The sequence below is a fragment of the Physcomitrium patens genome, chromosome 3 (assembly GCF_059467195.1).
Source record: "Physcomitrium patens ecotype Gransden chromosome 3, ASM5946719v1, whole genome shotgun sequence".
In the NCBI taxonomy this organism is placed as follows: Eukaryota; Viridiplantae; Streptophyta; class Bryopsida; order Funariales; family Funariaceae; genus Physcomitrium; species Physcomitrium patens.
Window position 1 is genome coordinate 15,168,763 of NC_143412.1, and position 14,697 is coordinate 15,183,459.

A 14,697-nucleotide genomic window follows, 5' to 3' on the forward strand; every position below is an offset into this window, starting at 1 on the left:
TAGAATCTTTGAAATAATTTATTGGTCAAGCCATTACATGCGGCAATCAATTATTTGAAAGGCCTCAAGAATAAAGACTTGGCTCAAGAAAAACAAGTTAAGTAATGGCGACAGCTTCCAAGTTTTCTGAAACGTATTCATCAAGGCCAGAATCAATGCAAATGGATACAATATGATTTAAAACTCTCACAGAGCAAAAAAAATCTCAACGTCACCAAGAGGATTTGTATTTATATTGTGGAAAAGTTAAGCACACTATTCGACATTGTGCAAAAAAAAAACGTAATTATAAAATAAAGAGCATAATTACCAAAGAAGATAATAAATCAAAAAACGAGTTTCTCCATCTACAATAGAGATCGTGCGGCTGGAATCATGTATAACACCTAATAAAGGTCCTATTCTCTCTTTAGACCCCTCACCTTGTTTTACAATAGATATGTGTTTAGGACCTAAACATCACAAAGTCTTTATCTTATAAGATTCAGGAGCCTCAACGTATTTTATAGACAAAGATGTTGTCAAAAATCAAAAAAATCTTTAGTCAAGAAAACTAAATCCATATATGTAGAATTCATAGATGGTCATTCATTGTCTTTTGGAAATGTTATCCATGACATTGTTCCTTGAAATGAAACAATTAAAGATCATAAGAGCATAGTAGTATTTAATGTAATAAGATCTTTCTCCAATCTAGTTATTTTAGGATTATCAAGGCTAGAAAAATATAACCGTCAAATAGATTGGATTTCTCATAACCTTAAATTTTCTAGTAATATAATCTAAGATTAAGTTAGCAAAGTAGAAGTACAAAAATCTAGTACTTCCAAACCTTTATTGATAGGTGCGAGAGCTTTCATGCATGCTGCAAAAGAAAGATCATCTTTTCTTATATATGCTATGCCCATTTTTAATGGTGAAAAAATGTCAAGTGATATTTCTAATCAATGTGAAGAATTCTAAGACATTTTTGAAAAGTAGAATGTAGATATTCTTTCAAAGCATCAATCTTATGATTATTCAATTATTCTGTAAAAAAGAGTTCAACTACCATTCAAATCAATCTATAGCTTATTGCAAAATGAGTTAGCTACATTTAAAGAGTACATTGATGAGAATTTGGTAAAGAACTTCATATGCCATTCTAAATCTCCAGTCAGAGCTCTTATCTTATTTATAAAGAAGAAAGACGGATCTTTGCGGATATGTGTGGATTATTAAAGACTCAATAAGATCACTATAAAGAATAGGTATCCTTTGCCTTTGATTTCAGAATTTCTTGATCAATTCAATCAAGCAAATATCTATATAAAAATAAATCTATGAGCATACAACTTAATTTGTATCAAAGAAAGAGATAAATGGAAGATTATTTTTCAAACTACGTATGGACATTTTGAATATAATGTCATGCTTTTTGGACTCATGAATGCACCAGTTGCTTTTCAACATCTTATGAATGATATTTTTTGAGAGTTTCTAGATAATTTTATCATTTGCTATTTAGATAATATTCTAATCTACTCTAAGAACATAGAAGAACATGAACTTCATGTTTTTCGTGTGTTACAAAAACTTAGAGATACAAGATTATATGCCAAGTTAAAAAAGTGTATATTCTACACTACTCAATTTGACTTTTTAGGGTATATCATTTTCAACGAAGATATTATGATGGATCCCAAGAAGGTTCAAACATAGATTGGAAGATTCTAAAGACAATACAAAATGTGCAATATTTTTTAGGCTTTGCTAATTACTACCGAATCTTCATCAAGAACTTTTTTCAAGTTGCAGTTCTACTTATATATTTGACTTGTAAAGACAAACTTGAGTGGAATAAAGAAGCAAAAACATCATTAGATGCTTTAAAGAAAGAATTTATTTTTGTACTAATGTTGTATTGCATTGACTTTTCTAAGACAATTTTTGTGGAAATAAATGCGTCAAACTTTGGTAAGGGTGTTGTTTTGTTACAAATGGTAATAAATGACAAACTATATCCAATAGCTTTTCATTCCAAAAAAATTTTAATAGCCGAGATTAATTATGAGATCCATGACAAAGAGCTCTTTGTAATTGAGGATTCATTTCAAGAATGGCGTCATTATCTAAAAGGCACTTATAAGTCCAGTCACCATGTATACAAATTATAAGAACCTCGAGTACTTCATGTCAGCACGTGTTTTGAATCGTCGTCAAGTCCATTAGAACATGTCTTTATCTAGATTCAATTTCAAGATCACTTATTGATCCAAAAAACAACAAGGTCTATTAGACGCCCTTTCTAGACATTTTTATCTTGCACCAATAGAAGGAGATGCATCTTTTGATCAACAAAGAACAATCTTCTTGAAGTCCGAATATTTTCATCTTTGAGCAATAAAATCAACATTGACTATTGATTCAATCTTTATTAAGCAAATTCAATTAAGTATATCCTCTGATCTTCTTATTCATAATATCAAGAATACTTCTTTTAAATCAAATGATACTTCAAAATTTGAATTTAAGAATAATCTACTATATTTCAAAGATTACATATATATTCCTGAAGACGAGATATGATTACGTGTCCTTCAAGTTTGTCATGATTTTTCAGTACTTAGATATTTTGCATACAATAAGACTTTGGAACTAATATGAAGAAATTTTTGGTAGCTTCAAATGTGGAAGGCAATCAAAGACTTTTTATAATCATGTAATACTTGTTCAAGATCCAAAACTCCTTGCCATCGACCTTATGGACTGCTTCAATTGTTACCTATTCCAAAACAACCATGGTCTTCTATTTCTATGGATTTTATCACAGATCTTCCAGTCAGAGGTTCATATGATTCCATATTCATAATCGTAGATCATTTCACTAAAATGGTACATTTTATACTATATACAAAATCTATTTCAGGTGAAGAAACAACTAAGCTTTTTATTGACAATATCTATTGCTATCATGGATTGCCAAAGGATATTATATCAGATAGAGGGACTCAATTTTTATCAAGATTTTAGAAAATCTTCTTCAAGATTCTAAAGGTGGATATAAAGCTTTTATTGACTTTTTATTCTCAAATTGATAGATAAACAGAACAAGTGAATTAAATTTTGGAACAATATTTGAGGTGTACCATCAACTATCATCAAGATGATTGCATAACTCTTTTGCCATTGGCAGAGTTTGTAGACAATAATTCAGTACATTTTTCTACTCAATAAATATCTTTCTTTACTAATTATGGTTATCATCCATGACTTGATATTTTTGACTTTTCAAAAGTTGATAATCCTACGATAGAAAATTTAGCAAATCATTTATCAAAGCTACATGCAACAATGAAGATAAAATTAAAAGAAGCTCAAGGATGAGAAAAGACCAACACAGATGCCTATTACAAAGAGCAACCATAATTCAACATAAGTGATAAGGTATGGTTACTTCATCGCAATATCAAAACTATTCGTCTTTGTAATAAGTTGGACTATTGTAGACTGGGACCTTTTTCTATTTGTGAATAAATCAATCTTATTGCTTATTGATTACATCTACAGGAGTCTATGAATATCTACCCTATATTTCATGTGTTTCTTCTTGAACCCTACAAGATAGTAAATATTTTGGAAAAAAGACAAATTCCACTTCTTCTTATAGAAGTAGATAATAATCAAGAGTTCAAGGTAGAAGAAGTCTTATACTCAAGGTGGTGTCAAAATAAATTGAAATATCTTGTTCATTGGCATGGATATGATATTAGTGAACGTACATAGGATTCATCAAAAAATCTTGCAAATGCAGTAAAGAAAGTTGAAGCTTTTCATCAATAAAATCCATCAAAATCAAGATGAAGAATAGCAAATATTTGATATAAAAGAAATAAGAGCAAAGAAAGATAATATTCTACCTTCTATATTTTTTTATAGCTTGTGTGTATTTGTGATGCTAAAGAGATGGAGAACCAACAACCAACAGATTTAATTCAAGAGCTTTTATTTGTGGACCTTTTAGATGAGACATTGTGATTGTCACAACCTTTAAGACAACAAAATCAAGATAAAGATCCTCAAGAACAACATGTCCATGCTCAAATAGATGACAATATACAACATGTTTGATATCACAACCTTAGAAGAGACTCCTGTTGTTTGGTGATTTTATTAGAGGTAGGAACAACTCTTAATGTTTCAAATATTTTATTTGAACGAAGTTATGAAGGCCTCAACAACAATCAAATAACAAGGTGGTCTTCTTCTCTTGACATAAGATACTATTGGTGGCTGAGAGGACCTATCAACTATCTTTGAAGAGAGCAAAAATCAGAGTATGTGGCAAATATAATTTGCCGCATCTTAGACTTCTTCAACATATGAAGACTACTTCTCATGGAATTCGCCCCTAAAAGGAGAGATAATATCATGGATATATACATTTACCTCAGTAATTACTTATATGATTAGATAAAAGTAGATAAATATAGATTAATTTTATAAAGTCTTTTAATGAAGCTTTATAGATACGATTTTGATTTTAGATGTGTTTGTAGGTTGGAAACTTGGCCAACATATTAATCACATGTTAGTAGCTTGTGGAACAAGTTAACTTTTTATAATAGCTTGTAGAACAAGCTAACCATGTAGCGCATATATAGATAACTTACCTTGCAAGTTAAGACATGTGGCTAACAAAGTCAATATGTTTTGGAGGTCCTATAGGACATTGCCACCGAGCTCCTAGTTAAGAGTATATATAGAGGCAAGAGTGAAGCCTTCTTCACTCTTGTCAATACCTTTCTAGTTTTTAGTCTTGTTTCAAGACTTCTTAGTCTTCTTATTTTTGGTAATGGCCATTTTAGTTAAATATTACATCACCTTTTGAGTGACTTTCTAGTTTTCTTGAGTGATAGAAGAGTATATTGAGGATTTCTTTTCTTTGAGATTCATATCGTTAACACTGTTTCTTTCGACGTAGCTATTAAAGATCATAATAGTATAGTAATATTTAATATAATAAGATCTCCATCCAATCTAATCATTTTAGGATTCTCTTGGTTAGAAAAGTATAATCTTTAAGTAGATTAGATTTCTTGTAATCTTAATTTTTTTAATAATTTATTCTAAAATATCATTAGTCAAATAGAAATGCATAAGTCTAGTACATCCAAATTCTTACTAGTAGATACAAGAGCTTTATGTATGCCACAAAAAATATATATATATATATATATATATATATCTTTTTTTATATATGCCATACCCATTTCTAGAGGTGAAAAGACATCAAATAGTATTCTTAATCAATATCAAGATTTCAAGGATGTTTTTTTTAAAAAAGAATGCAGATATTCTTCCAACACATTATCTTTATGATTGTTCGATTGATCTTCATGAAAGAGCTCAACCACCATTTGGACCAATCTATAACCTATCTTAAAACAAGTTGATTGCACTCAAGGAATACATTGATGAAAACTTGGCTAAAAATTTCATACACCATTCTAAATCTCTAGCCACGGCTCCTATCTTATTTGTGAAGAAAAAAGATGGATCCCTACAAATGTCTGTATGCTATTAAGGATTCAACAAGATCACCATCAAGAATAGGCATCTTCTACTTTTAATCTCAAGATTTCTTGATCAATTCAATCAAACAAAGATCTATACAAAAATAGATCTACAAAGAACATATAATCTAGTATGCATTAAAGAAGGAGATGAATGAAAAAATATGTTTTGAACCAAGTATGGAAATTTTGAATATAATGTCATGCCTTTTAGACTCACAAATATCCTAGTTGTTTTTCAAAATTTAATAAATAATATCTTTTGTAAATTTTTTGATGATTTTTTTGTCTATTATTTGAATGATATCTTAATCTACTCTAAGAATATAGAAGAGCAAGCAGTTCATGTTCGTCATGTGTTACAAAAATCTAGATATATAAGATTATATACCAAGTTAGAAAAGTATGTATTCCACACTACTTAAGTTGACTTCTTAAGATACATCATTTCCAACAAAGGACTAATAATGGATCCAAAGAAGGTTTAGACTTTTATAGATTAAAAGATTTCAAGAACTATAAGAGATGTCTATTGCTTTTTAGGCTTTGCCAATTACTATTGGATCTTCATCAAGAATTTTTTTTCAAATTGTAGCTCTACTTATATGTTTGATTTGTAAAGACAAACTTAAGTAGAGTAAAGAAGCCAAAGCATTGTTTGATGTTTTAAAAAAAGAGTTTACCTTTACACCAATCTTATATTGTATTAACTTCTTAAAGGCATTTTTCATAGAAACCTATGCATTAGACTTTGCCTTGAATGCAATATTATTAGAAATGGGAGTAGATAACAAACTCCATCTAATAGCTTTCTATTCCAAAATTTTTTTGGCAATAGAGATTAATTATAAAATCCACAAAAAAGAGCTCCTTGCTATTATGGATTCATTTCAAGAATAGCATCATTATTTAAAAGGTGCCTTGAGTCCAATCATCGTATATACAAATCATAAGAATTTTGAGTACTTCAAGTTAGTACGCATTTTGAATCATTGCCAAGCTTATTGGAGTATGTTTTTTATTAAGATTTGATTTCAAGATGATCCATCAATCCAAAAAATAATAAGGTCTATTGGATGTCTTTTCTAGATGTTTTAATCTTATACCAAAAGAAAGAAATGTATCTTTTGATTAAAAAAAAAAAATAATTTTTGAAGCGAAAGCATTTTTAACTTTAAGGAATAAAATCAACATTAATTGTTGATTCAACCTTTGTCAAGCAAATTCAATTAAGTATGTCCTCTGATCTTCTTGTCAATGATATCAAAAATAATTCTTTTAAGTTTGAATTCAAAAACAATCTACTTTATTTTTGAATGACAAGTATACATTCTAGAAGGTGGGACACAATTATATGTTTTTCAAACTTATCATGACTTTCCAATAATCAAATATTTTGGATACAATAAGACTTTGGAGCTAATATCAAGAGATTTTTGTTGGCCTCAAATGTGAAAGGTTGTCAAAAACTTTGTACAATCATGAGATATTTTTTCAAGTTCCAAAACTCCTCTCCATTAACCTTATAGACTTCTTCAACTATTACCTATTCTAAAACAACCATTGTCTTTTGTTTCTATGGATTTTATCATGGATCTTTCAGTCATATGTTTGTATAATTTTATATTTATAGTAGTAGATTTTTTTACTAAGATGGCATATTTTGTACTATGTACAAAATCTATCACAAGTAAAGAAATAACTAAGCTTTTTCTTAATAACATCTATCACTATTATAGATTGCTTAAAGATATTATATCAGATAAAGAGACTCAATTTATATCAAGATTTTGGAGAGTTTTTTTCAAGATTTTAAAGATGGATATAAATCTCTCTTTGGCTTTTCATCCTCAAACTGATGGACAAACAGAACAGATGAATAAGGTTTTGAAGCAGTACTTGAGATATGCCATCAACTACCATCGACTATCAACAAGATGATTAGATGATTTTTTTCTCATTCATAGAATTTACCTATAATACCTTGATATAGTCTTCTATTCACCAAACATCTTTTTTTATTAATTATAGTTATCATCCATGACTTAATATTTTTGACTTTTGAAGAAATGACAATCATGTGGTAAAAGATTTAACATATTTTTTGTCACAGCTATATGCAACAATGAAGGTGTAGTTAAATGGAATTTAAGAAAAATAAAAGATTAATACAAATGCTTGTTATAAAAAACAACCACAATTCAACATGGGTGGGAAGATATTTTTACTTTGTCATAATATCAAGACTACTTGTCTTTGTAATAAATTTGTCTATTGTAGGATTCGATCTTTTCTTATTAGTGAATAAATCAATCTTACTGTTTGTTGATTTTATCTATTGGAGTCTATGAAGATCCACCTTGTATTTCATGTATCTCTTTTTGAGCCATATAAAATAATAAATATCTTGAAAAAAAGACAAATGCCACCTCTTCTTATAGAAGTGGATAATAATCAAGAGTTTGAGATAGAAGAAGTCTTAGATTCATAGCAGAATCAAAATAGGTTGGAATATTTTATTTATTGGTACAAATATGATATTAATGTATGGACATAGAAGCCAAAAAAGAATCTTATAAATGCAATAAAGAGAGTTAAGGCTTTTCATTAATAATATTGATTAAAATTAAGATCAAGAATAACAAAAATTTACTATAAAAGAAAAAAGATCTAAAGAAAATAACATTCTATCTTCTACAATTTTTTGTAGCTTCTATGTATTTGTAATGCTAAGGAGATAGAGAACCAACAACTAATAGATTTAACTCAAAAGCTTTTATTTGCTGACTTATCAAATGAGACATTGTGATTGTCATGACTTTCAAGATGATATAATCAAGATGAAGACTCTTAAAAATGATATGTCCTTTTTTAAATAAATGGCAAGATATAATGTATTTGGTATCAAAATCTTGGAAGAGACTCCCAATGTTTGATAATTTTATTAGAGATATGAACAATTCTTAAGAATGTTCTAAATTTTTTATTTGAAGGGAGTTATAAAGGCCTCAATAACAATCAAATAATAGGGTGGTCTTTTTGCCTTGGTATGAAATACTACTGATGGCTAAGAAGACCTATCAGCTATCTTTAGAAAAAATAAAGATCAAAATATATGACAAATATAATTAGCTACATCTTGGATTTCATCAACACATGATGATTGCTTCTCATGGAATTTGTCCTTAGAATGGAAGATTATGTGACACATTTATATATATATTCTAAGAAATACTTATATGATTAAGTAGAAGTAGGTAAAAATAGATAAAAGTAGAATAATTTCATAATTCCTTTCAAAGAATCTTTTAAGAAGCTTTATAGATGTTACTTTAATTTTACATATGTTTGTAATTGATTGATAGGTTAGAAACTTGATCAACAAATTAACTACATATTGATAGCTTGGAAAATAAGCTAACTATGTGGCATATATATAGAAAATTTGCCTTGCAAGTTAAGATACAAGTCTTGCAAAATCAATATATTTTGGAGATTCTATAAAATATGGCCACGTAATTTCTAGTTAAGAGTATATATGAAGGCAAGAGTGAAGCCTTCTTCACTCTTGTCAATACCTTTCTAGTCTTAAATCTTATTTCAAGACTTTCTAGTCTTTTTATTTTTGACAACAGCCACTCTAGTTTAATATTATATCATCTTTGAATGACTTTTTAGTTCTTTTTAATAACACAAGAGTGTATTGAAGATTTGTTTCTTTGAGATTCATGTCCTTGACACTTAAACATGCAATAAATACTAAAATATATTTAAAAAAATTAATATAGGATTTTAAAATCATAATTATATTTTATTTTTAAAAAATTATTATAATATATCATTTTTATTTTTTATTTTTTATTTTAAAAAATTAATATAGGATTTTTAAATCATAATTATATTTTATTTTAAAAACATTATTACAATAAATCATAGTTATTTTATATTTTTTAATTTAATATATATATATATATATATCCTTGCATAAATAAAATAAGATAGACTTGTTTTTCATATAATCAACTACTTTTATAGAGATTCTATGAGAAATTAAGATAACTGATTATAGCATCTTCATTTTTTTCTTTTTTTATTAAAAAAAAATAAATTAAAACATTTCTCATATCGCAATTTATATTGTTTTAAAGAATCAAACTAAGATATAAAATCTTTAATTATTCTTTATTTTATAAAAATAATTATAAAATTTTATAAAAAATTCTTATATATTATAAATATAAATATAGATAAATATATATATATATATATATATATATAGTTAGTTAGTTAGTTAGTTAGTCAGTTAGTTAGTTAGTTAGTTAGTTAGTCAGTTAGTAATTAGTTAGTTTGCATACAATATTAATAAAAATCTAGAGATGTTGAAATTCGACTAAGTGATGGCAATACATCTTTAATGTACCAAATCAAATCAAATAGTTCAACTAAATTTTAAAATATCACAAAATTACTTAATTTAATATAAAATTTTAAGTCTTAGTTAGTAGTTACCTTACTTAAGAAAATTAATTTCTTTTTTTAGTATTATGAGCTAAGATGTCAATTCTTGTACTTTAATCCACTCTATTAATGCCTTTGATGTATCCTATTTTTGCATCAAAAGTAAAGAGGGAGAAAAAAAAAGCAAGGTAATCAACTACAACTTACTTTGATATAGAAGAGAAAGTAATATCACTTTCTATAGCATAATGTATATCATTATAAAGAATTAAATTAAAGCATAAAAATTATACATAGTTGTTCTATATTTTATAATTAATTATAATTCAATATTAAAAATATCTTTTATTTTATATATATATATATATATATATATAAAGTGTGTATGTGTATGTATACGTATATGTATTATAGGTATTATAGCAATCTTGCTAAAAAGTGTAATTTTTTTATTGACTTTTTTTTTATTATTTATTTAACTTTATAAAAAAAATTGTAACATGATTTGTAATTATCTTCAAAGAAAGACTATTATATGTATATTATTTTATTTATTAATTAATATCATTTATTTTATAAATTTTTTTTAATTATAAGTGATTATTAATTATAAGAAGTAATATTTTGAAGGTAAGATGAGAATTATCTTTGCTAAGATTGTACAATTTAGGTTGCTTGCTTCTACCTTAGCATACACATGGTCTTACTTCACCCAATCATATAGGACTACCTGGATTGTAGTATTGACTTTTATTAATTGATAAAATTTAATAAAAATAAATCAATGAGTAGAAATTAAAAATTTATTAATTATATACTATAGAATAAATTTGGTTTATTTTAGTCCAACCTCAATATATTGACACCATTTTATTACACTAAATAACTGAAGTTATTTTTGAAAATATAATTAATAATTATCACAAGTAAAGATTTATTATCAAATATTATATTTAATATATTTTTATGCCATATTAAAATATCAATTAGAATTAAGTTATAAAAAATATAATAATATTAAAAAGATATAAGCAAATCAATATCCAAAAATGAAAATAAACATACTTTATTACAAAATATGTAAGTAATTTTTTAGTTTTTCCATCTATATTTAATACACAATTATTGTAATCAAGTAAAATTGTGAATCTCTTCTACAATAAATTAAAAGTCACACATGGATTTTTTAGGATTATTTCAAGATCATTCCAAAAGCCAATCTATGAATGAATATTCTCCAATAGATTATTATGTGCACAACAATCTAATGTAGATAAAAGATTTTTCTTCCTATCAATTATGTATAAAAACAAGCAAGTAGAAAATTATTCTTTTGATAAATATTACAATGCTTAAAAAAATAACTATTAACTACAAAGACTTTGTTGACCTCTAAAACTACAACTTTGAAATCAATGAGTTTTTATTTCAATGTTATAAAACAATGTTTTAAAATACTTTATTTTTAAATTTAATTTGATTTGATAAAGAATTTTAGAATCTTTTTGTGATAGTATATATCTCATTCAATTATCTTTTAATGAAAAGTTGTCATCACCTTTAGATCATAGGCTATCAAATTAAGTTAGCAATTTCTTTTTTACTTAGCTTGAAATTTTTGGACCTTACTTAGTTCTTCACTTGAATAAACATTAAAATCTCATTTTTATCCTTCCTAATGCCCACTTTAGAAATCAATTCTTGTTGATTGTTTACACAATGTTAGCAATCCTTTTCTAAGTAATACAAAATATAGATAAGCATCCCTAATTGAAAATGTAAGACAAGAGCTCAAGTGCACTTGGCTTTTCACGAATTGCTGCTGCAGGAACAACACAACAATGGGTAATTGCTTTTTGGTGTTGGCAGTGGCACATTGCTGTCGCAGTTGTGGCTCCCATATGGGCCTTTTTGTGGGCATGTCATACTCACTTTCTTCTTCTTCTTCTTCTGCTTCATCTTCTTGCAATTCTTCAGTCTTGCAGGTTTTATTCAGCTCTATTCGATAGGTTTGTGATGGAAAACCCGGACTTTTATTCCATTCCTCCAGGTTGATGTTGCCGCTTCTCTCTATTTTCTATGAATGCTCTTTCAGCGGTGACGCTACACTCCACTCTGCTGAGCCAGCCCCCGAGTTTTCACCTGCAAATGTGTAGATCATGTAATCGTTGTAGCATCGCCAATGATTGAGTCTCGCAATGCACTCGTCACAAGACCTAGAGTTGCCAACCTTGCAGAAGATAGTATCCCAGCTGCTGCACTTGACGTTGTCGACAGAGCGCCGTCGCCTCCTGTGAAAAGATCGTGGTGGTTGTTGCTCTGTTTTCTCTTCTGTGATCAAAGTGCAAATGGGCATCCGCCGACATCCACAGCTTGTTGTCGATGCCCTCTCTCAGGTGAAGGTGATGATCTCTCTTCTGAAGTGGTTCATTCGGTGACTTCCTGGTCGCCCTCTAAACGATCATTACAAAGTCAAGGTTGAAGATCAGTTTTGTTCTGGATTCATTTTTCTATGCCTCAAGTTGGGTCGGTGTCGATCTTTTTACCGGATGCACATTTTCAAGCTTCTGTAACAGCTGTAGATCGCATACATATATATAATGTTAAAACGACCCACCTCCCTCGTTCCCAGCACCGTTTCATCCGTTCCCAGCATTTTTCATCCCGACCCCTATTCCCCCGTTCCCAGTTCTCATCGCGGTGATGCGGGGGCCCGTGGTCGTGGTGTGGCGATCGTTGGGCGAACGGAGGCTGCAATGAGGATTGACAACTCCCTCTTCTGAATAGCACCAAGGACACCGCTTGGCCATAAAACATAAACCAGTGCTGTTGATTTGAAGGTGACGAGGGAGATCGTGAAACCATTCGCAGTGTCGGTAAACATTTTTGGTTTCCTGCGGAGCGTGCCGGGGGCTCTGGATCCTCCACACAGGCCGGACCCAGACGCAACACCTGACGCAAAACGGCTTGGTGTTCTCGCTTGTCGTGCCGAGTCGGTTAGAAAATTTACAAGCTGGACCGCAGGAAAGTCGTCAGCGTGACAAGCACCGCATGCCGCAGTGCCAACAAGTTCTTGTGAATTTCAACCCGTCATGCATTTCACGCTTGAGGACGCGAAACATAGCAACCAGTGTACCAGCAGTGCACACCCCACGTAAAAACCTCATTATACCCGAAGCACGTCAGATCATAGTGTGCTTAAAAGTAGCTCACATCTCGTTTTCATGAGCGATCATGGAAAAAATAATATAGTTTAGTTATCGAAAATGTTTGCCTGTGATCATCAGGTAGTTTGGAATGGACCTGGCTTCGGTCAGCAATGTACACAGTCCAAGGTGAAGAAGCACTCAGCAAAAGAATGTCAGTAACCAGAGAAAGTTCCAATTCCTCTACTGCAGCATCCTTCATCCAAACCTCAGGGGAGAGCACTCTGCACGACTCTCAACAGTATGGCCCAATACCATTTAAATAGAAGTGTGAGTTAGAGTCAATTACAATACGAGTCATTCATGTCGAGAGAGAATTTTCATTCTACAACAGCAAGAATTTGATAACATTCACGCAATTTGATAACTCTTTGGTGTGGGTATACTTCCACTCTAATGTCAATGAGTACAACTGGAATGTTGGGGTCCACTTGCTGAAGCTGCAAAGGTAACTTCCACTGCTGTACGATTCAATGTTCAATGTTTTTTTTAATTTTTCAAGACCTTCCGGGATGCATGAATGTTGAGAAGCACACTAAGCTCGCAAAAACGAAAAATCCTGCAGGGTGAAGATGAGGCGGAAGAAGCTTTACATCATGTTATGGAGGAGATTGAAAAGAAGTGGCCTAAGCAGCTATGGCCAGGAAAAACCTGCGAAGCGCCCTGTGATTGCTGCTCCCGACGTGGGACCTTGATACCAGTACCAAAGACATTCGAGTTGCTTCAAATGCTAGAGGAACAAAAGCGTTCGACATAGCTCCACTGTGGAGCTATTTTCACTCCTATTTGTCGAACCGCATCATTCCACAACAATGTGGCAGTGTCCCTGCGCAACCACGACAACGTGAAAAGACATAGCATAGATATTTGTCGATAGTCATCAATGGAGGTGGTAAGAGTGGAGCCTATCCATTTGGATTACCATCGACAGTCAATTTCCACATTGTGGCTTCGATGATTGAACATCTACGAAAAACTGTACATATACAACGACCAATCTGCGCTTTACTTTAGCGAGTCGACCACGATACAATGCACACCAGTAGTAATCAAATCATGTAGACTTACGATGCTATCAATGGGAGTTAACAAGCAATCATCCACACTGTTTTATGGCCAAGCGGTGTCCTTAGTACTATATTTTTATTTTTATTTGAAATTTTTTTTTGGCACAAATCGAACTTTGTTCAATTGCAAAGAGAGTAAAGTTCAGAACACTCATGTCCATGACGGCAGAGTGGTGGGGGGTGAAAGAAAATACCTACCTTATCTATACCTTTTCAGAAAAACCTATTACTACCTGACCGGACTAAGCAGGAACCAAGTTACCCAAAGGCCAATACTTTTGCACAATATCTAGTAATTACCTTGAAGTTGGTCAAATATTCCTAGAGCTTCTTGAGCTTGTTTTGGCTATTGAGTGCATTATATCTGGGTCTTAGACCATGCAATCCTTCCATAATTGCCCACATTTTGCC